General features: G+C 45.3%; 1 protein-coding gene across 1 annotated transcript in view; it reads left to right on the top strand.

Annotated features, from left to right (window-relative positions):
• PARD3B (par-3 family cell polarity regulator beta) overlaps positions 1-24848 on the top strand; it is a 1965377-nt gene that overhangs the window by 381194 nt on the left and 1559335 nt on the right. The window lies entirely within an intron of this gene.

The raw sequence follows: 24848 nt of genomic DNA, 5'->3' as shown, positions 1-24848 counted from the left end.
CTACCTCCCATCAAGAGAAGGTTGACACAGGTTTTCACACACAATACCACTGCCATGTGGTATTACAACAAACAGGGCAATGTGGGGTTTTGGGCCCTGTGCCATGAGGCTCTGTGGCATTGAAGGTTTTTGCAGTATCACAGCAGCTCCCTGGCCATAAACCACCTGATGGGATCCTTGAACACAAGAGCGGACAAGCTTAGCCAGTGGTACTGGTAAATGAATGGTGCCTGCACCCCAAGGTGGCACATGGCATTTTTAGAGAATGGGAAAGAAACCTAGCTGGATCTCTTTGCTATTGTCAAACACGCATTGTCCGGGCTTTTGCGTGTTGCAGTTTCAGCTAAGGCTCTCCCTAGGAGATTGTATTTCGCCTGGAATATAACACCAGACTATTGTATGCCTTCCTGCCCAGAGATCAGACAACACAGCCAGGCCAAAGTCATTCTTGTGGCCCTGGTTTGGACCAGGAGGGTGTGGTACCCATAGTCCTGAGCATGTCTGCCTGTCCTATCATCAGGCTTTCACTTCGGGAGTATCTTCTGTCACAGCAGCGGGGCAGCATTCTCCACCTGAATTTTCAAAATCTACCCCTCCATGCATGTAGTATGAGGGGAAGCAGCTGACTGCTTTTGATTTACCACCCAAAGTTGTGAATGTCATCCTCGCTGCCCGGTGTCCTTCCACAAAGTCCATTTAACCCAGGCACTAGGACAATGTTGTGACCTGATATGGAGTCTGCAGAATAGACAAACCAAACTGTCAGATATTTTATTGTATATTTTGTCTTTGGCCCAGCAAGGCCTTTGCAGTGGGCACAATTGAAGGTCATTTGTCAGAACTTTCTGCATTCAGGGGGCCATCTATCCTTGTTCAAATCACTGATTGTGATGCATTGTCTAAAAGGTTTGATACACATTTCCCCACCAAAATTTTTAAGAATGCCACAGTGGGATATTAACTTGATTCAGACTCCGTTTTATTTTGGCCAATTTATCGCTCTCTCAGCTTTCCTTGCCTTACCTCACCCCTTGACAGAGGAGGAGAGACTTCATCAGCTGGACCCTAAAAGAGCTTTAAAAAATTACATCAATTGCACAAGAGACCATTGGGTGGACAATCAACTTTTTGTAGGTTTCCCTGGGGCAAAGAAAGTAAAGGCCGTGCAGAAAAGGGCTTTATCAAGGTGAATCGTTCTTTGCATTAAAACCTTCCACAGACTGACTAAAAGGTAACCTCTAAAAGGATGAGGATCCATTCTAAATGACGGTCTCACTGCCGTCAGACCGTCATGTAGCATCAGTGTATACATTCACAAAGCACTACTGCTTTGACATCCAGTTCCGAAGCGAACGGCAGTTCACCTATTCTGTACAGCAAGACTTAGTGTTTCAAGTCCACTCCGCAAGACACTTCCGCTCCCACCCCCACCCCCTTTGTGAGGTACTGCTTTGGTATATATTCTGGTGGAGAATTGTGGCTCAATGGTTAGAGGGGCAGACCCTGATGCAGAGGTCTAGCCCGGGACCAGGGTTCAATTCCTCACCTCGGCGGGTCTTGGGCTCAAAAAATTCCACGGACCTGATAATTCTCGCCTCGGTGCCTATTCCAATCATGTAGTCCCACTCTGCTACTCTTGGCAATAGCTTGCTTAATCTCCACAACAGCCCCCACAACGCTAAGGATGCCTGGCCTCCACCTTGGGGGTGCCCAGGAGTGGACGCCTCACAGGGAAAGCCAGGATGGGTTCCAGAGCGGTATTCGTACAAGCGCCTTAAGACCCTTGCGGGTGAGTAGTGCGCTATACAAGTATCAATTTACAATTTATTCTGGTGGTGGTGATCTATGGATGAAAGCATTTACCAGGAGAACAAGCTGCTTAACTTCGGTAATGCTCTTTCTGGTGGGTACTCTGTCCAACAACAGATTCCTCACTGCCCTCCCACCTTGCTATTATGTGCAGTGGTCTCTTTTTACCATCTACAAAAGTCCTAAATTAGAGATCCATACACTGCAACTGACAATTGTCCTGTGCTCTGCATCCAAGGGTGTGGAAAGAGTTGTGCAAGAAATTGACGTCAGCACACAGGGGGTGACGCTGATCTTAATCTTCCTTCTGTAACTTCTGGGGTCGAACAAAGCGAAGGAAGAGGTGCCTGGCACTACCCAGCTGGGTGCACGAGCACTGCTCTGAAACATTTCTGGAAAATCAGTCTGGCAGCTGGAGAATATTCCACATGTGATGATTCTGTGGGGAGACCGATGATACACCCGAAAGAGCGTTACTCAAAGTAACTTGCTCATTTGGTTGTTTGGTGCAGGTTGTTACATCCCATGTGTCTACTGTCTCAGTTTGGTGCTGTCTCTGTATCCATTTAAGCCCTGCTGGGAACTACATCAAGATTTAGATGTTTCCATCCACGGAATTGTGCTCATCTGTTGAACTATAGCAGGATGTATTGGTCTGCTAGGGTGGTCCTGGCCGTTTCTCCTTTGAGGGGAATGACATTACTCCTGGCAGGCTCGCCTTTTGTTCTTTTTTGGGATGCAGGTTGTTCCCATTGACAGTGGTGTTGGTCTTAGCTGGGAAAGGGTTTCTGCTGCCTTATGGATTTCTCTTGGGCAAGCTAGACTGGCTTAGTCATATCACCATCTGGTCGAGGTTAGTTGCGGCTGGTTTTCAGTGTGTTTGTTGAAGCGATGTGAGGTGTAGAAAGTGTCTTGGAAGGTACATTTGGAGTTGCAGTGTGGCTACCTCTTCATTCTATGGGAGTTCCATTCAGCCTGTGTGGAACTCGAAGTAAACCCTTGAAGATTATCTTTGCTGACTGCATAAAGATGCAGGCACGGTTGTGATAGCGGACTTAAGTCGAAATGTTGATACATTTGAAACATGTGTCGCAGCTTCGACAAGTAGCTTCTGTTTTGATGATTTTTTTCATCTTTCATTTGTCATTTATAGAACAGCAGGTTTGTCTTTGCAGTTTAGAAGGACATGGCAATGATAACGCGATCTCGAGGCAAGCCACTGAAATGTGATGTCATAATGGTGCAAAAAAATAAATAGATGGCTTGAAAGCCATGACGAATAAAGAGCTAGGAGTGTGAGCTTTCAAGATGCCGGAGGAATGTTTTCAGCAAAAAAATATTTTGCAAGCTGTAGCTTTAAGATCAGAAATAGCTTTTGAGGCGTATGGAAAATTATGTAAAATAAAACAGAAACGTAAGCAGAATTTCACCGGTTGCATTTTGAATCATACAGTTTGTTTGGGATACGAGTGCTCCCAATGCTGCAGCGGTCTGAATATTCATCGCTCTGAATCAGTAATCTGTTGAGAGAAAAGGCCTACGTGTCCTGAATGGGAGATGCGAATGCTAAATTGCCCGCGATCAAAACAGGAAGCGCGGCTTGCTCGCAGACCGGGTCACCCGCCACATGCATTCATAAATACTTGCATACTTCTTCGGCGCGCCAGAGGCAGTATTCCAGGAGTATTAATATTCCAATTGTATCTGTTACAAGGCACGGCAGAAGTGTACATCTGTATTATATTGCCAATTTGGATTGCCAATTGGAAAATTGCTGCTTTACCCACCGAGACTGAAAATGCCAGCGGAACCGGGTTTCACTTCAGTGCTTTTGTATGCAGTCTGGGTGTCTCACCGAAGAAAGGGAAGCCACAAATTAGTCGCGTGGTAATTGTTGCACGATTATGAATATGAAAAATCGCTACCTTTCTGCTAATCTAGAAATAGTGATTAACTCAGTCATGCCGGTGCTCAGACCGAAATCGATTTTTTGCACTACTGGGCCTGATTACCAGAAATAATGTTCAGGGGTGTGCAAATGGAAACTTGCGCATCATAACCAGATCTACGTAATCCATACCCAAGCAAATATGGTAAACAGCCTCCTGTGCCCTGGACCTGCGCTATTAGAAAAAAATGAGCAAAAACGAGGCGCACGCGTGACAAATGTGTATTGTTATTGGGCCTGATTTCCCAGCGTTTACTCATGTGTGAGCAAACAGTAATGTGCCCTTGAACAGCACAAGCAATCCTACACAAATCCGCCTTACAGCAAACACACTGCTTAAAGCCCAGTGACCATGGCTGAGGTGCCTACCTTTAATTAATAAGCAGTTGTTGACTTGCTACTCCATGTAGTGCAGGGATGGTGGCCTTCTTTAGACAATAGACCTCTGTCCCCGTGCAGTGAAAGCCAACATCCTTAGACCAGGTAAAAATGTATGCTTATTAAATAATCCTCACGCGTGTCGCCTGTTTATGACTGACAAAAGAGATAATGGCTGTGTAGGAAATCCACCAACCGATGGCTGAGACATGGACATACATGGAGCCCTGGGATATGTTGCAGTTCACTTTCGAGTGGTTTCATTGAAACCTCCCCAACTTGAAAGTGTGAGTGAAATTCCCCTGACTGCTGCGGTGCGCTCAAGGCTGTCAATGTGGAAGTTGTGGTACACCACATGAAATGCCTCATGCCTCAGCTGTGCTGAGCAGCACCACAGACCCAAACACTTCTTGTCAACATTTTGTAAAACTTATCAGCCAAGAGCTGTGCTTGGACACAAGTCTTAGTGCTTAGAGTTGCAAAGATGTAAATGTCAAGTTGTGCTTACATTAGACATGTGATGTTTTGACCTTGCAAAACGTTCTTTTACGAGTGAGATCATGACTGATTCCAGTGTCCCTTCCTCTTAAAGTCCCTTGGCCAATAAAATGGACATGGATGGGTCCCTCCTTATGGGGGGGAACCCACCCACTGACCTCCCATACCGAAATGTTCCTGTGCAAGGGGCCCGTCTGACCCCTAGGATACCTGCCTCGGGCACCCCCTACACCCATCTTCCTCACCCCAAGGGCCTGTGCTAGCTTGTATTGTATTGTATTGTAATTGCATTTATATAGCGCTTACTACCCCTGACGGGGCGTCAAAGTGCTTTTTCGGTGAGTAGCACGCTACTCCGGGACCCATCGAGGATTAGTGTTAAATTAGTATAGTGAAACATGTAAATACATTTTAAGTGGGGGATAGGTTAGTCAGTTATTTGGATTTTGAAGGATAGAGGAGGAAAAAAGGTTTGTATTTATATAGTGCTTGTTACACCTGATGGGGTGTTGAAGCACGCTACTCCGGAACCCATAAAGGATTAGTGGTGAATTAGTATGGTGAAATATGAAAGTAATCTCAGTGGTGGATATTAGTCAGTTATTTGGAGTGAGAAGGATAGCGGAGGGATTAAAGGGGAAGAAAGGTTTGCATTCATATAAAGCACTTGTTACTCCTGATGGGATGTTGAATCATGCCACTCCGGAACCCTGAACCCATAAAGGATTAGTGGTGAATTAGTATAGTTGAATACGGAATTTGAGAAGTGAACATGTTAGTCTGTTAATTTTGATTGAAAAGGATAGTGGAGGGATAAAAGGGTGAAGGTTTTTTTTGTTGTTTTTTGTTTAGGTCTTAGCAGTAGGAGGATGCTTTTGGATGAGTAAAAAGGAGTTTTGAAGGGAAGGAGTCAGAGGGAAGAGTTTAGAAAGGTTTATTTTGGGGGATAGGTATAGTAGAAAGAGGTGTAAGATGATACAAGGAGGGGTAGAGTAGGAGAGAGTCAAGAAAGGGTTGTTTTGGGGATCGTAAATGAGAGTGGATGTAGGGGATATATTGATAGATGTATAGGCTGAGAAATAGGGTAGTGCATTGGAAATGCTAAATTAGAAGAAAGTGATAAATATATAGTTCTATAAGTACCTTAAATTTGTGGATGGTGTGGGCTGGGTATTGCTAAATGGGAAAATGGGCAGCATTTCTGTCTCTGGCACTGGTGGTTGCCAGTTAAGGAAATCGAATCAGCAACAGCCCCAAACCATGCTCCTGCAACCTTTTGGCTTTCTGCCAGCACGCCTTGAATGGTACTGTAACGCCACTATTATTTTTGGTCTAAAAGGATGCCTTACATGGACCTGAACTGTGCCTCCAATCATGACCTCACCCTCCGACCAACCTAATTACAATATAATAAATAGGACTTGCAAGAGAAAAAAAGTGGGTAGACATGACACAAGCCATTACCATGACTTCAGATAAAAACCCACTTGAATCGCACCATATAAAATAGCATACCCTCATAACTATCCATCGCGTTATGTCACAGCACCGAGTTTTCCCCCCACACCGTGCCATTTGTTCTGGGGATAGTGGATGGGAAAAACACAATGTGTGGAGTAGGAAGAAGGGCGAACCTTCCTGGCATCTTTCGTGGCGCGGGATGGAAAGAGACCCACTCACCGCCTAGCAGTGCCTTTTAAGGAGTGGGGCCGCTGCGTTGCTGGGAACGCCCCATAAGCACTCTAGTGCTTCCGGATGTCACCACCCAGCCAGCTAAATCCTCCCCGACCTCCACTAAAAGGTTGAGGTGGCACATGCCACAGCCCTGGTTCAGGACCTGGCTCACTGGCATATGCATGGCTTCCCCGAATTGGGGGAAGCTCCCCCATATGCCCAGGTAATTTCCGATGTCCCTTGGGAACTTCCACCTACACCACCCGCACCAGCACACCCATGTCATTGACAAGAACACCAATCAAGTTCTGTGGGTTCAGAGTCATACAACCCCCAACTGTATTTATATACATATATATAAAAATAAATCTTCATTACTTAATGCACCGTAACCTCCATTTAAAATTTTTGCGTACAGAAGTTAAGTCCTAGCCTTATCAGAGATACTAGTAGTTCGACGTTACCTAACCATAACTGAGGGGCCTTTGCTAGTTTGTGCCCACTGCACAGGTGGTTGCCAGGGAAGGACTGGATGTCAGTGACCTCTTTATGATTTGTTGCCATCACTCCTTGCAGGATCCTGTGATGCCACTGTAATTTTTGGTCTAAGAGGATGCCTTATATGGACTCTAACTGTCCTACCAATCATGACCTCACCAGCCACAGGCCAGCATACTTCACTTACTATCTGCCTCCAACCGCAGCAGGGCGGGTGATGAACTAACCATGCCAACAAATCCTCAAGAAATATTTAGTTACCTTTCTTAGACAAGTGGACCTGATCCTGCAAGAAAAACCGCTCACCTTTGATGCAGCCATGAGTTATAGATGACAATCTAGCCGACCTAAACAACTTACCAATCTTGTCTTTACTTGCTTCACAGTTATTGAGTGCACTGACTTACCACCTCAACCTGTGAATATTTTACAATGCTATCACAGAGTCAGGAAACTTCTTCGAGAGCCAACCAATTTCCGAGCTAAACAACTCAAACAAGTCTTTCCTTACGATCTCCATTAAGTCATTGCCACCTAGATGCACAATAATAACTCCCTGGGTGTGTGTATACCCCAATGCAAAAGTTTGTCCAATGCAGTTCTTAAATGGGCCAAGCGCAGTCCTCCTTGACTACAGAAAATCAACCGTTATCCCACTTCTTTTGCCCTCGCCGCATGGCTACCTACGGAATAGAAAACCTTTGCATGCCTCACGTACAAGTGGCCCAGCATCGGCATCTCTGTAACCCCTTTTCCTCCTGCTTTGACAGGAGGTGCCGAGGTATCCAGTGGCTGTTTCAAATTCTTACGCCATCCACCAGCGTCAACTGGAGAAGAAATATTAAAGGCAGATGCCTACAAAAGGTTCAATTGCACATAGCGCTTGTAGCAGTCAGATCTTCACTTGCCAGTCCTTCGCATCGCCGGCCCCACTAACCACATCCCCACTGCAGCAGCCCCAGTTCTATAGGACTGCTAGCCAAACTCAATAGGGTCCAAACCTGATGCCCTCAGGGAACTGCTAAGCACTCTACAGAACTGAAACCTAGTGAGTGGTGTCCCATCTTCATGGACCAACAGACCCCCGAGATCGATGTGCCGAAAAGTCTCTAAATTCCCCAGGGGACAGCATTAATTTCCAGGAGCCCTATGCAACAGAATTTGATCGCCCCCTACCCATCTGGTCGGTCTTTGAACAGGTAATGGTGATTGCCAGGGAGCCATTTGGACACTAAACTTCAGCATATTGCAAACACCCATTCGTATCTCTCTTGTGTTTGGCTACTGTGAAGAGACCTACCTCATCCTGTGATCTGCAGATGATACCTAAGGGGGACTTGATAGTCGCTAGATTGCCCATGTTAATTGTGCACCTAGAATCTAGCTTGCCCCCCTCCAAATGCTGCCAACCCATCAGCGCCCTCTGGACCAGTAAAGCTTTTGCCCCATCCTTGTGTCATAGCATCTTTGTAAATATTTCTACATTGGCATGCACCTGTCAAAATAAAACGAGCCCTCAAATTGGAAACCCAGTAGGTGTTAATAATCCGTGTGAACAGGAGGCAACTTTAAGGCGAATTCTACGTCTGACTTTGCTAGCAGCATCCCAGGCCCCAGCTCCTGAAGTATCCTGATAGCTTGATCAAAAAAAGCGTACTTGACTGAGTATAAGGCCCCATCAATCACTTCATTCACAGACTGACAATTGGGTGCCGAAAGATTGTGTATCAACTGGTACTCTCCAGCCTCTCTTATGGGTACTATCCCCAGGAAGTAACAGACAAAATTCTCAAGAGGGTGGACTCAAAGGAACCCGCCACCCTTTCCCGGTTCATTTCCTTGAGAATCTTAGCCCTGGCGCCGCTTTGATTGGACCTGAGTGACTGATGATTTTTGCAATATGGAACACCTACACACCCCTCTGCTGAGACCCTAAGACCTTCCTCAAAATCTTCATTCTGAGCCTGAGCTAGCATGGGGTTATTATAGATGTTGAACCATTACACCATTGCCTGCCAGTTAACAGGAGAGGAGGCCTTGATTGGAAGGGGATGATCGCTCCTGCTTTTTGGAGCCTCTGTCCTTAGCCTTTCGAAAACATTTCACCTCTGGGTGTGCGGCAGACCACAGTAGGATCAGCAATGCTTGCATTTGCATGTCCCAGGGGGTCTGGTACAGGATCTTTTATTGAAATCCCAACATTACTCTTTTCCCCTATTACCCCACCCCACCCCTCTCCCCCCTTGGACTGCTGCTCACCCTCGACCGAAAGGCCTGACCAGGAGTATCTTCAAGCCGCTGGGGTGTCATAAAGCATTGCCAAGTCTTCCTGTCAATCTGATCCCAAGCCAGCAGGGGCCTAGCGGCCTTAATCCTCCTAAATTTATTGTCGTAGTCCCTCCGGGCTGTGCCATCTAACTCCTCATACGTGCACACTATTCTATTTTGGTAGCATGCCAATTGAACCCCCAAGTTCGGAAAGTGCTCCACTATGATTGCTTGGAAAATTGTGAAACCTTTTACCCAATTCAACAATGTCTCCTCAACTCTCTTTTTGTAAGACAGTCCTAGAATGTGAGCACTCCTGGCACCACTTGCCCTCCTCCCTTTCAGGCCTGTCCACAATCAGTTCTTACAGATCAACATAACTTCCTTTCCAATTTTTTTCTTTTACATCGGATGGCACATGCCTGCCCTGAATGCTCAGAACGCACTTCCCCCAGACCAATTACAGCTGTTTCATGAGGAGCATGTGGAGCCCCCGCTAGTACCATGAGGGGCACACAGCTGGGGAGCGAGGTGCCAGGACCTGCAGTCCCCTGCTCTGCTGGAGTAACTTGTAATGACCCACTGGCCCCTCGCCATGGGTGTGCAACCTACCTGCGCCCCCTGGCCCATCCAGGTGGGCTATATTTAACAAAGAGGGGAGGTAGAGTATCAAGTAGGATTCCTACTCCACGGGCACTGTTACATAAACAAGAAGAATCCTACCACTTATTGGGAAGAAAGGTGAGGAAAGGAAGGGGGACACTCAGTGTTGTGTAAAATACCCCTCACACACCAACAGGCCCCTTGGTGTCATGCTTCATCATCGGGGTCTTCGCACCCCGCTAAGGGGATGCGGCACGCTACGACCTACGACTACGCGGGAGCGTTGACAATTCAGTCTATGTGTGGTGTGTGTTGAGTGCAAGTGAAAGGAATAGGATGTGAGTGGGAAGTGTAGTGAGAAAAAAAATTAAAAAGGACCTGGCCAGTGGGTAAAAGGAAAAACTTTATTCTGTACCTCTGGCTGGTACTATTAAAAAAGTGCTAGATGGCGAGGTTTTGTGTCTTAGTAAGGGACAGAACCTCTGGTGTGCGTCGACATGTTTCGGTACATACGTACCTTCTTCAGGACGGGGCACAACTCCCAACCCTACTCACGTTTCTCTACAGAACAAGATTATTGTTCTAACTTTCCTAAAAAAGTGATTACATTTACTGAAGACAAATACAATGTGCCTACAGCGGTTTTACTTGAACATGTAGTTACATGTCCTGAAAAAAGAAAAAAGAGCGTTAGGTTTGGTTACCATATAGGTTGGCTCATACAGGTGCAGTCACCTGGAGCCCCAAACGGTTGTTTTAACCTGTAATGGGAAAAAAAACACAACACAAGATCCTTCATGAAAGTAACCCCTACCGCCCCCAGATTGTCACCTGGAAACGATACATCGATGACATTTTCATCATCTGGAACGGCGATGTCATCAGCGCAGTGAATTTTGTAACCTGGTTGAATACCCAGAATGATTACCTAAAATTCACAAGCACCTTCTCAAATACATCAATGGTTTTTCTCGACTTAAATATCTACAGTGAGGATGGAAGGTTAAAAAGCACCACACATTTCAAACCGACCTCCAGAAACTGTCTGTTACGTTACGACAGTTTCCACCCAAGACACCTAAGGGAGAATCTACCCTATGGGCAATTCCTGAGACTCCGGAGAAATTGTACAGAGTTGAGTGAATTCAACCGACAAGCGAAAGATCTCAAAACCAAACTTGCACAAAGGAAATACCCCACAAGAACAATCGATAAAGCGATGAAGCGCGCTAAAAACAATCATAGGGAGGCACTCATAGAAGATAATCCTCATGTAAAAGAAGCGAACAAGAGGCCGATCTGTGTAACAACCTATTCCACCATATCAAATCAGGTGTCAAAAGTCATTGATAAACACTGGGGCATATTGAACTGTGGAGGTTTATCATTTGAGAAACCGATGCATGCGCACCGAAGGGGCAGAAACATAAAGGACATTGTGGTCCATACCAGACCACGGACAAACCAGATGGAAAGACCCAATGTAACTGCTGTACAAGGTCACTTCCCCTGCGGGGATTGCAGTTGTTGCCACCAAACTCAAAAAAGTAAAAACCTAAACTTCAGAAATGGCACAACATGGGAGCAACGCCACTTTACTAACTGCAACACAAGGAATGTGATTTACCTAGTCACCTGCCCATGCGGACTAGAATATGTAGGCATGACCACCCGCCCCGTCAAGATAAGGATAGGGGAACACAAAAGTAATATACGCTGTAAGAAGACAACAACTAAGATGGCAACACATTTTTTGTCACATCAGCACTGCGTCAACGACCTCCGTTGGACCGTCATAGAACGACTACCCTCCGAGACAGGTCTGTTCCAAAAGGAACAACGTTGGGTGTTCCGCCTGGCAACCCATGTCACCGGACTTAATGATGACATACCATGGAGCCAAGTCTCCTAAAAGACCCCCGGATATAAATAAGGGATAACAATTGGTTGGCATAGGAGCTAGCCCAACAATTGGTGCCAACGTTTGAATAAATGACTTATGATTGTATGATCGAATCATCCCATAATATCACTACAAACGGTACCTCCGTGGCTATGTCAAAAGGAGCTGAACCAAAAACTCCAGTGATCCACTTGGTCCCTCTCACAACGCAATATCGAGAATAGCAATGAAGGAATAACCGGGCAAAATAGCGACGCTATTACCAACATTGGGTACCACCATCTGAATTAATGACATGAGAAGGCATGGTCAACTACACCATACTATCACGAAAAACTGTGTGGTACCACCTCCGTGGTGATGTCAATAAGAGCAGATCCACATGATCCAACAAACCCCAGTGTTCCACCTGGTTGCTTTTCCAAAATGCACTACCAAAAATAATGAAAATGACTCAACCGGGCGAAATAGCAAGCGCGCATGCGCGAACCACACTCGACTAATGCGCATGCGCATTGGAATGCCAAAGTCTCGCCTGCGCGCATGCGCAATGGTACTTTCGAGACCCGGCAGCACGCATGCGCGAGGAATAGAACGGCGGCTGCATCACACGGGCCCCCAACGCGAGCAGAAATAACAGAGTGTGAGTGGCTAACAAGCGGAAAGTCCATATTTGGACAGGTTAAAACCCGGTAATTAACGAATGACAGTGATATGCATGGTACATGTGACAAATCACATGCATGGAAGGGGCGTCAACAGGGTTATCACCCTTGCATGGTCATGAGCCTTTCCACTAATTAACCAATGAGAACGCACTTCATCCACCTTTAAATACCACAAAGCTCAGCCGTACATCATTTACGACGGAGCAACACAGGGTGGAGGAAAGAGGCCGACTGAGGCGGATTTCGTGAGTATTCACTGAAACGGAGTTTAAACTCTGTGGGCACATTACAGAGTCCAACAAGTGAGTAGAGATAACAACATTGATTCCACCCTTCTATTCCTATAGATTGTGGATCCACCTACCTACCTACCCTGATGTTCTGAAATTGCTCATGAGGCTTTAATCAGCTTATACAATAAGTATGTTTGAAAACACTGAACCCTAAGTCTGTCATAAGTGTGTGTGAGTTTGTGTGTCATGTGTTCTGTATGTCTTTTTTTTTTCCCATTACAGGTTAAAACAACCGTTTGGGGCTCCAGGTGACTGCACCTGTATGAGCCAACCTATATGGTAACCAAACCTAACGCTCTTTTTTCTTTTTTCAGGACATGTAACTACATGTTCAAGTAAAACCGCTGTAGGCACATTGTATTTGTCTTCAGTAAATGTAATCACTTTTTTAGGAAAGTTAGAACAATAATCTTGTTCTGTAGAGAAACGTGAGTAGGGTTGGGAGTTGTGCCCCGTCCTGAAGAAGGTACGTATGTACCGAAACATGTCGACGCACACCAGAGGTTCTGTCCCTTACTAAGACACAAAACCTCGCCATCTAGCACTTTTTTAATAGTACCAGCCAGAGGTACAGAATAAAGTTTTTCCTTTTACCCACTGGCCAGGTCCTTTTTAATTTTTTTTTTCTCACTACACTTCCCACTCACATCCTATTCCTTTCACTTGCACTCAACACACACCACACATAGACTGAATTGTCAACGCTCCCGCGTAGTCGTAGGTCGTAGCGTGCCGCATCCCCTTAGCGGGGTGCGAAGACCCCGATGATGAAGCATGACACCAAGGGGCCTGTTGGTGTGTGAGGGGTATTTTACACAACACTGAGTGTCCCCCTTCCTTTCCTCACCTTTCTTCCCAATAAGTGGTAGGACCATCCAGGTGGGCTACTGCCCTTCTGGACCTCTCAACATTATCACCCTCAGCCACATCGGCTAGCGTGCCACCCATTAAAGGAGAAGACAACTCCCCAACCTTAGAAAGCCAAGGCAAAAACGCTGGCTACATTAGCAACCAAATCAGGCTGACTAATGCCCCCCCGCTGGTGTAATCCTAATCGCAATGCAACTGTTTCCATTTTGGGCAATGCTACCACTCACCGCCATCACAGCCGAAACATCACCCTGAGAAACTAAATTGCTGGCGTTGCCCTTTGGATTCGGCTGAAGGAGGACACCAGTGCCCATACTTTCTCCCCTACGAGGTTTATGATTTCTGCCCCGCTTCTTAACTGGGGGAATGCCGCCCTGGGTGCAACACCTGCTCTACTCTGTCTCTTTGCCAGTGCTTCTGGTTCACTAGATTGCCCCCGGTGGTCCTCCGGGCATAACAGGACCAACACTTATTTATTGCATACATCCTACGCATTAAAGCCTCCATATCAACCTCCACCCGTGCACGCTTGGAACCAATCTTCGGGCCACCTGGCATCCTTCTACAGGAACTAGATTACAAGCCACACCAATTACTTGTGCACACTGTGACCCTGGCTATAAAGGCTGGACTCAAAACTGTAAGCTACATTGATGGCCAGGACACCAGAAAACCTGTTCTGCACGAAATCCTCTGCTGCAGCCTGTGACTCATCCCACTCAATATTGCAATAAGTCACTACAAGTGACCCGCCTACAGGAATTTGCCCAAGCCTAAAAACCCCAAAACAGATACCAAATACACTTCTGATTAGGCTAAGCACAAGCAGAGCTACCACAAACCCTACAATTTGGCACCAATGCACCTCAAATCCCAGCAAGCAGAGCATGGAAAAAAAGGCCCCCAAATGTCTGTGGCAATGAGAGAAAGCCCAAAGTCAGTGTCCCAACAAATAAAAAAAGTTAATTGACTATTCCTTTAAAGCAAATACCCAGTGCAATTTCAGCTAACAAAGCCCATGTCGCAAACAAATCCCCTGACCTTAAAGGCTAGCAAGCAAATGCCCACTACAATAAAGTAAAATCCCCACATTTTATAGAGCTAAAAAAAAACACACGCCAGACCCCCGTACCTCCCTCACCGGCACAGCCTTCGCATGCCCATTGGAGACCGAGGGCAGGGAACCAAGAATCCCAGCTCGGGTTGTGTGAGAAAAACGATGGAGCTCCCAGAGTAATTTCATCCGTCAGCTGCCATCCCAATCCCCCCCGCCCCTGGTCTACCTTGCACCCGGGTGGCAGTACGTTTAGCTACACCGCTGGAGAGAGGCAGATAAGCCTGGACCAAGAAAATCCTAATGCACAGAATAATTATCTTATAGAATTCTGAGCTAAATCAATCTGGTCTTGCTACAAGTGGCGTCAGTGATTTGTAGTGGTGTGATGATATCATGTGTGCTGATTCTTGTAGACAATCCGGTCTTTGGACAAATGTTTTGAAGGCTATTTCTTCTCGAGCTGACAACTTTGATGGCTTGACACTTTTTAATTCTGCAGCCACCCGAGTAAGTTTGTCTCTGTTTCTTCTCTGGAGGCAAGCCAGAAGAGATCTTTAGTACAGAAGGGAGGGTAGTTTTACAACAATATAATTCAGCTTGTGGTTAGTGTTCGTCCGAGTCTTACGATGGTGGTAAACGGATCAAGCTTTCTCCCACGTGATGTTCTTACGGATGCTTTAAAATTGATATCCACGCTACATTTCCTTCAGATATACTTGGTCATACTTCATTAGGTAAATGTAATCTTCATAGGAAGCTTGGGTAAAGGGATTCAGGACAGTCTTTTGATCTTCCGCAATCCCCAACCAAAGTGTATTTAATTATCTCGAGCCACACTGCCTGGTTTGAGAATGTTGGCATCGAGTTCACGTTTCTAAACACAGACATGTAACTGTTTTCCCTCTTGCAAATATTGTTTTGTGTACCCTTGGAAATGCTGAGCTTTAATCCTGTAAAGAGGTTCTTTCATAAAGGATTCACGTGTTTTATAAAAACTGCAAATTACAAAGTTACAGTAGGACAAAGTAGCTCTGCCGTATGCTGTTAGCTGATGTATTTATGCATCTCCTAGGGACGAGAAGACTTCTTGAAAAAAGTTTTAAATGTTCCAGGACTTTCCATTTCATTGAAGTATTCCCAAGAGGGTGCAAAGCTGGAAGAAAATCTTCTTATTCAGCTGAACTAGTCCTTTCGAGTGCATTTTTTCAAATCTTTAGAGTACAACAGATTGTCTGTAAATAAAGATGAGCAAATTCCGAGCAGAGTCTGACATTTCTATGCCTTCTTCTGTTGTGGATTAATATTCAAAGTTACAGATCCATTTTAATCAAGTGCAGGGCTGCGGCGCCTTGTGTGGATAGTGTATTTTAATATTCAGTGTCATTCGTTCACAGGAAGACCTAAAGAAGTGATTTACCTCTGTTGCTTGGAACTCTACTCTGAGGACACGCAACGGGATGCAGCTTCCTGCCTTTGTGGTTGGGTGTTGAATATCCATCTATTCTGGAAATGTTTGTATCTGAGAATTTGATGTGCTTTGATTCCAGTTTTTAGCATGCTGAAATTTTAATATTGCCCTAAGTTGTTAGCAGGAAAATGGAGTTGGAGGTTCATTAAAGGGGTCATTAAGAGTGTGGCGATATTGGGACACGTGAAAACATGGTGGCACCTTATTCTGCCACACTTGTGGTTTATTGACCTCATTTAGAGTTGGGACAACCGCTTGATTTCCAGTGGAAGAGCCTCAGTTCACTCTGCTACCAGAAACCATTTGATGGCATCCAACCACTATAGGGCCACATATTTAGGTTTCAGCATTTTTTTAAAATTCATTATTTAAAAATAATTGTATTGGTTTTTGAAGCAATCAACGACCCACAACAAATTCACAGGCCCTGAAATACAGAAAAAGGACACATTTGGCTGTACCCCACCATATACCACCCGAATATACATTTCAACGCAGTCTACGATACTCCATCCACTTTCCCCATACCTTTGTATGCTTCTTGGGCACCACCTAACCGTGTACACAGCCTTCTCTTGTGTTCACACCAATCAAGTGTCTAAATTCTTGTCCTACATGGCAATTTTTTCCTCCTAAGGAGAGCAGCGAAAGGCATAGTGGGAGCAAACAGGAAATTAACAAAGAATGCCCCATGTCCTGGAAGAAAACATGGCTCGCACTTTAACTGCAGGTGCCGTCGTTGTCCATTGCAGCCGCGAGCTGCACATTATTTATTTATTTTTTTATTTATTTATTTATTTATAACATTTGTAGAGCACGCTGTTATCAACAGGTGTCCTGGCGCTGTAATGATAGCTCCCCTAGCCTAAACCTACTGTCGAGTTTGTGATCAACCACGGTTTCAGACTTCTCCGAAAGGTCATCAAGTCCGTAGTCTGCCGAAGGGTCACCGGGAGGGCGTTCCATTGCTGCCTCTCCCTCATCACGTTCTATCAGTGTAGACGGGGGCAGTGCACTGCTGACCCGGGTGCTTGGATCTTCCTTTGCGGTGGCCTCAGCTTTCCCTCTGGAACCCCCCAGACCTCTATTCGTTTCTGCTCATTTCCCGCTCCCCCAGCAGTTCAATGAATTGACCTCTTACACAGGACCCGGGGTCACTTTCAGCCAGGTGCCTAGGCCCAAGCTCCCCCTCCACTTCCCTGGCTAAGCTGTGCCCTCTGTCCCTCCAGTCTGCACCAGAAAAGATTCTGGGGCAGTTCCTAGTGGGATCTGTGCTCTGTTCTGGGTTTCACTTTACTGGTCTGTCTACTTTCATGTTGATAAGTGCAGGGCCGTTTCTCGAGTGACTGTCACTGTGCACTATGATCTACGCACTGTGATACACTTGGTGCTGTAAACTGGCCCAGCCTGGGTACCTTGTTCATTTCTGGGTTGCTATGGGTGTTTTTGACTGTCATCAGGCTGCATGTAACTCATATGTAACCCTGCGACTGAGGGAAGATTTTGTTGGGGAGAAAACGGAAAAGGTAGCTGAGGATTGCAAATGTTGATGCAATACGGTGTTCTTGTGTCCTGAACAGCTATGAATAAAGTGTGTTAAAAAAAATCAGGCTGCATGTAGATGTCCTGTGCCAGGCTTTGAAATGTACCCATCTTTGTGTCCTACTGGCTGCTTGCACAATCCAGAGCAGGCGTCTGGACTTCAATGACGAAAACTTTCAGGGATGCAGAGGGTTGTGAATAGTGCCAATACTATTTCTGACAAGCAGCCACGATTACAATGTTTACATTTCATAACTTTGTAAACAATTACTGTTTGGCAATATCACTCACTACATTAGTGTTCTAAATATCACCTCAAAGCCTGGAAGAGAAAGTGTATTGGAAGTAATGTGTCGAGTTGTAGTAGTGTGGGTGAACCAAAATGTCGATATTTTATTTCAGGTATTTTACTGCATCAAAAGACTAGAACCCAGTTAACAAGCTGTAAAGTGGCCTACCGCCTTGTTTCCGTTACCTTTTGTATGAGATAGTGTACATCTTGCTGCTTGTTAATTAGCATAGAGTTCAGGCACCTGCCTTGACTGACAGGTCTATGAGACTTCCGTGTTGCCTATATATCAACTCTACTCAAAAGTGAGAACCTTCTTTGAATAACTTGTGTTTTTGAGGTGTGTCTTCAGTCACTAGAGAAGACTGTATTTTACTGCCATTTTGAGTTGAGAAACCAACCAGCTGGACGGACGCCCTCAACACATCCAATCCTGCTACCACCACCAACCTCAAACAAGGAGTTAAGAACTTCAATGCCTGTATCATTATTATTATTATTATTATTATTATTATTATTATTATTATTATTATTATTATTATTATTATTATTATTATTAACACCAATTGCGCTGACAGCATCATCCCCACCAACAGCAACAACCAGAGAAAATAATCCAAAAAGACCACCTTCTACACCCAACAACTCAGAGCAGCGAAACGAGACAGCAAACAGCTAGAGAGGAGACGTTGTGCCAGCAAGGACACCTCCAATAGGGCAGCCTTCAAGACCTCCCTCAACCACCACCTGCTGAGGGCAACAAAGAAGACAGCCCTAGCCACATGCATGAAAACCAGCACCAACAATACCAAGGAACTTTTCAAAAAACGTCTGACAGCGTAAAAAAACATTACACCACCACAGGAGCTGTACGACAACTTCGCTGGCTTATTCCATAGCAAGATCGCAAACATATACAAAAACTTTGAACCCCAGCCCACACCTACAGACTTCCTCGACAGACACACCACCTCAACAACTGACACGGTTCACAGACTGGCCACCCGAAACCTCCTCTCCACCCAGGACACCACTTCCACCATGAAATCCATCCACTTAGGAGCTCCCTCGGCCCCATGCCCGCAAACCATCTTCAATCTCAGAAGGCAAAAGATCGGCCAGGAACTCACCAGCCTGCTAAATACCTCTATCACCACTGCGACATTTCCCACAGCCTGGAAACACGTCAAAGTCAGACCACTAATCAAAAAACACTCTGCTGAACCTAGCTAACTAAAAAACTATTGGTTGTTCTCCTTGATCCCATTCCCAGTGAAGGTACTGGAAAAGATCGTCAACATGCAAATCATGACACATGATCAGGAGAAGTGTGGCTCACTGGTTAGAGGAGGCAGACCTGGAAGCAGAGGTCAGCCTGGGACCAGGGTTCAATTCCCGGCTCGGCGGGGTCTTGAGTCCTAAAAATGTCCATGGACTTGACAATTCTCGCTCCGGTGCCTACTCGATTCACGGGTTCACACTCTGCGACTCTGGGCAATAGCTTGCTTAATCTCCACAATGGCCCCTCGCGGCGGGATGCCTGGCTTTCACCTTGCGGATACCCTGCCGGGGTTATCTCACAGGGGAATACCAGGACGGGTTCCCTAAGCAAGCGCTTAGAAACCGCGCGGTGATTTGAGCTATATAAATTCCTGTACATTTACATTTACACACCTGGAGCTGAACCAGCTACTGAAAACCTCCCGATCTGGCTTCCGCAGCAATCACAGCATGGAGACCACCCTGATCTGAGCCATCGACGACATCAGAACACTCCTCAATTGAAAAGAAACTGCAGCCCTGATCCTCCTTGACCTCTTGTGAGCCTTAGACGTCATATCTCACCAGCTAGCTGATCGTAGACTCCACCACATCAGCATCCAATGGGACGCACTCAGATGGATCACCTCTTCCTCACCAGAAGAACCTAGAGAATGAACCTCCGTCTTTCTCTCGTCAAGTCAAGGACATCGCCTGAGGTGTCCACCAGGGCTCATCCCTCAGCGCTTCACTCTTCAATGTATACATGACCCCAATGGCCAACATCGTTAGATCCCACGGTCTCACCATAATTTCCTATACAAACAACACCCAACTCATCCTCTTACTCACCGACTACCCTACCACCACAAGAACCAACTTCCACAGATGCATGACCAGCTTCGCTGACTGGATGAAGAGCAATTGCTATCAGCTAAACACAGACAAGACCGAAGTATAGATCGTCTGCAGCAATAGCAACACATGGAAAGACTCCTGGTGGCCATAATACCTACGACCCACACCCACTCCCTCTGACCACGCCAGAAACCTTGGAATTATCGACAACAAGCTTACCATGAAATCACAGATCAATGCCATCTCCTTCTCCTGCTTCCTCACTCTGCTCATGCTATGTAAGATCTTCAAGTGGCTACCTCTGTACACAAGACGCACCATGACACGGGCCATTATCACCAATCGACTGGACTACAGCAACACTCTCTACAGAGGAATCGCTACACACCTCCTACAGAGACTTCAGACCATACAAAACGCCACAGCCAGACTCATCCTCAGCCTTCCCTGATGAACCCACATCTCACCCATCTCAGATAACTCCACTGGCTCCCCTTACAGAAGAGATGCCAATTTAAGCTGCTGACCCACACACACACAAGGCTCTACACAAACAAGGACCTGCCTACATTAACCACTGTCTGAATTTCCACCAACTGTCGAGAATTCTACGCTCTGCCTCCCTATCACTTGCCCATACTCCCGCATCTACCGAAGCAGAAATGGAGGTCGCTCTTTCTTCCATGTAGCGGCTAAGACCTGAAAAAACTCCCAACGCAACTCCAGACCATCACCTCACTTTCGAAATTCAGAAGGACCCTCAAGACCTGGCTGTTCCAACAAGCCTCTTGGACCTGTTCACCTGTATAATCTATTGGGTGATTAGCCAGGGTTTATAAATCTTGATTAATTGATTATATATTTTACTGCCACCCTTCCCATGCAAAAGTAGAGCAACGTACTGACTGATAAAAACAATCCATTATATATCAGCATTCCTGGTCGTCTTAGCCCCTATATCAACAAACCAATGTTTGTAGGCTCCAATTCAAGAAGCTGAGGAACCATGCTTGAAATGGCACACCGTATCAGATGCAAAATGAAACAAGAAATCTTCTTTAGTTGCAGCAGAATATGTGGCTTCCAAATAGGTCCGCCATTACAATGGGTCTGTTTGTAAGCTTCACGTGCGAGGTTCAAAACTGGTAGTGCAGACCTTTATCCCTTTGAAGTTTGGTAAATAATGAATACTATGGACTTGAGATATTTCAATAACAAACCTTTCAGCTGCAAAGATCACTTGTGGTGTTCATGCATGCAAATAATCGTAACAGTGTTCTAGGTATCTGAGTGGCCTAGACCAGATCACATGATCAATTTTTTTCCTACGATTTTTTATTAAAATGCAACCGGCCCTCAGATTGGGGTCCAATATGGAATGGGAAATTGTGAAAACGCATTTTGTTAGTGACTGCTATTATAAAAATCTGGCAAAATGTGGCCAATCTACCTTGATTCCTCCCATAGTTCTAAAGTTGAAAAATGTGGCTTTGAAGGGCCGAACAAGGCATTCGGTCCAACTGAACATTGAAATGCATTAAACAAAGCGGATTTTTAAGACACAAGGAACTAATTATTAATTAAGTCTAGCCAATGCAATTTGTGTGTGTCAACAGCACCACCTGTGGACCAGTATCAGAAAGTGCACAGTGTCTCCAGTGCTGGGGCCAAGAGCGCCTACGCCTCATCCCTTGTTTCCTAGTTTCGCGGTTGGATGGGCCCATGAGTGAGGAGCTGTCGAAGGGGGACATCAAATGGGTCAAGGATTCATATCTCTCAATGGCTGCCATGGCTAGAGAAGATCGGGAGTTGGCAAAGCCGACAGTAAGGGATCATCAACTGCAGAAAACCACCTTGTCTATTGAACCATATTTGGTTAGCGTTACACACCCCAACCATCGATTCTTACTGGTCAGATTTAGGCTGAACCAAGTTCATTTCGTCCTTGCAGAGTCATCAGGATCGAAGAGGGTGGAAGAGTTGGGGGTTTGTTCATGTGATGACTTTTCCACACAGGATACAATGCACTTTATTTTTTTCTGTGAGCACTTTACCGCTATCCGGAGGCGTTTTATCCTTCCAATCCTAGCTAACAAAGGCTTTTTACAAGCTAAACACAGAAACCGAGGGGTCTAGTAAAAGGTCTGTGAGATATTCTCAAATATACTAACTTTCAGGCCTGACTAGTGCCGGACAGTGTGCCCTAGAAAGTCTAGTCTATAGCGGAGAACCCATGCATTAGACCACTCGAGACAGTAGGTGAAACCCAGGAGCCAGAGATGGATTCCCATCAATGTCTTGTAAGTGATCTTATAGTATTATCATGTGGTCATCCAAAGGTTGGGATGGGGTGTCTCCAGGTGATTAAGACTACCTTCAACCCACCTTGTAGGACTGGGATCAACCCACGAATCGTTTGTGGACCATGCATGAGATCACTTAGTGGGAATAGGTGCAGTGCAAAAAGAAATAATTGTGGTGAAAAGAAGATAAAAAGGATAGAGAACAAACAGCAAGACAATTTAATAGCTGTAAGCCTCTTCCTGATTAAAACAAGGAACAGCGCAAAAGAGCAGTTTTACCAAATAGCTGCTTGTGGGCCGACATGTTTCTGCCAACAGGGGAAATTCCCTAGGCTTCTTCAGGGCCTCTGTTCTATTTATACTTAATTGCTACTGCTTGTAAGTGCTACCAAATAAACCATCTAGAACGTGAACAAAATAAATCATGAAAGGATATACATATCTATTCCTCCATGCCAAGTGGTATGTTTTCTCACCCAGAATGGCCGGGGATAAAACCTCACCTCTCCTGGACCAATCTCAGGATATGGGAGGCCACGCTCTCTCCGTCGTTGCCTCGGACAGGAACCTGAGGTTGGGGGAGGCCTCAGGTTCCTGTCCGAGGCAACGCAGTAGCAATTAAGTATAAATAGAACAGAGGCCCTGAAGAAGCCTAGGGAATTTCCCCTGTTGGCAGAAACATGTCGGCCCACAAGCAGCTATTTGGTAAAACTGCTCTTTTGCGCTGTTCCTGGTTTTAATCAGGAAGAGGCTTACAGCTAATAAATTGTCTTGCTGTTTGTTCTCTATCCTTTTTATCTTCTTTTCACCACAATTATTTCTTTTTGCACTGCACCTATTCCCACTAAGTGATCTCATGCATGGTCCACAAACGATTCGTGGGTTGATCCCAGTCCTACAAGGTGGGTTGAAGGTAGTCTTAATCACCTGGAGACACCCCATCCCAACCTTTGGATGACCACATGATAATACTATAAGATCACTTACAAGACATTGATGGGAATCCATCTCTGGCTCCTGGGTTTCACCTACTGTCTTGAGTGGTCTAATGCATGGGTTCTCCGCTATAGACTAGACTTTCTAGGGCACACTGTCCGGCACTAGTCAGGCCTGAAAGTTAGTATATTTGAGAATATCTCACAGACCTTTTACTAGACCCCTCGGTTTCTGTGTATTGTACATCTTGTGTTTTCAGGGACAATAACCTTGGCAGGTCTTTAAATTCCCTTGGACCCTCCTCTCACCTTCTGGTTAGATATTTTTACAAGCTAAACCAGCTCTTCTTTACCTCCAGCTATTATCAAATGTGTGTGAAATTTTTAATGTCGCTAGCTTCCTCACTGCGGCCGTAAGAATCATGAGAAAAAATAAGCTATGTATAACTGGCCACAATGCACCTATCTGAATTAATTGAATGTATGGTTGTCTCAGCTCAGTAATGTGGTTTTATGAAATTCCCCCGAAATGAATTTGAACATATGTATTGTGTTTTTAAAATGTTATCTATATTGTTACTATTTTTATACGTAATTAATGGTTTTATAATTCCTTGGTATAAAATTTGTAGTATGCTTTTATGGTTTTAAAACAAACCGAATAAAGTATTTTGACTGACTTAGTGACTCATTCTCATTTTTTTCTGAAGTCCTTTGTGGTGCTGCTTAGTCTCTTACTTTTGGTGACTGCATTTGGAGTACCATACTTGTCTGGATTATATATGGTAGGTGAAGAGTGCTGCTCACACACACACAGGGCACTGGGCTGTTCTTTACGTAAACCTTGACCAGTGCTTAGTTTGTAAAATATTAAGTGCCAGGGCTCTGACCAGGAAGCCACTGCAGCTTGCACTACCCATCGCCCTTGTCATCACGGCAAAAAGAACTACTAACTATCTCTCTCGCATGACACGTCAGATTATTTCAGGTTCCCAAAGCTAAAGGAATGGCTGGGGAGGCAGGTATTAGCAATTTTAAAGTATATGTTATTCCTAAACTACTGTTGTTCTGCTCATCTCTAAATTTGATGAGCAGCACAACCATGTGGTGGACTGTTCCAAGTATTGTGTTGACAATTAGGTGCCGGTGTCGAGCACCGGAAACCAATTAAGTGCCGGTGCTTAGCACCGGAAAGCACCGGCTCAAATTAAGCACTCATAACAACTCTCTCCCCTGTCCAAGTTGGCTGTGGATAAGGAAATGCAGTATATGGCATGATTACATTCTAAACCCATCAAGATGAAAACATGGAATTGTGTCTGAAAGAGGGTTGGCACCTCACCCTATAATGTGGTCTTTATTTCCAGTCCTGGACTTCTTACTTACAAAGAATTGCTATCAGATGTCTTATTTCAATGTAAGCAAACCAAGTATAAAACATGAAAAGTGCATGCGGTTGTTGCACTTAAAACCCATAACTGGAAGCAGTGTCTAGGATGACATGGAGTTAGATGGCAAACCTAGTCTGCGTGTAAGTTGTTTAAATTTGCAAGGCTACCTGTAAAGTGTCATACACCAGGGTCACATCTTGGCAAATGACACAGGGGCTGTGTAAACCTGGTTTGTTTTCCTGATACTCTCATAAACCAATCTCCCACTTGGACATTATTGGTGCCCCATCAACACTTTAAAAAATATATATATATATCGCTGGATTAACCCCTCT

Source organism: Lissotriton vulgaris, chromosome 2_1 (genome assembly GCF_964263255.1).
Source record: "Lissotriton vulgaris chromosome 2_1, aLisVul1.2, whole genome shotgun sequence".
Taxonomy (NCBI): Eukaryota; Metazoa; Chordata; class Amphibia; order Caudata; family Salamandridae; genus Lissotriton; species Lissotriton vulgaris.
This window is presented reverse-complemented; position numbering and strand designations above follow the sequence as displayed.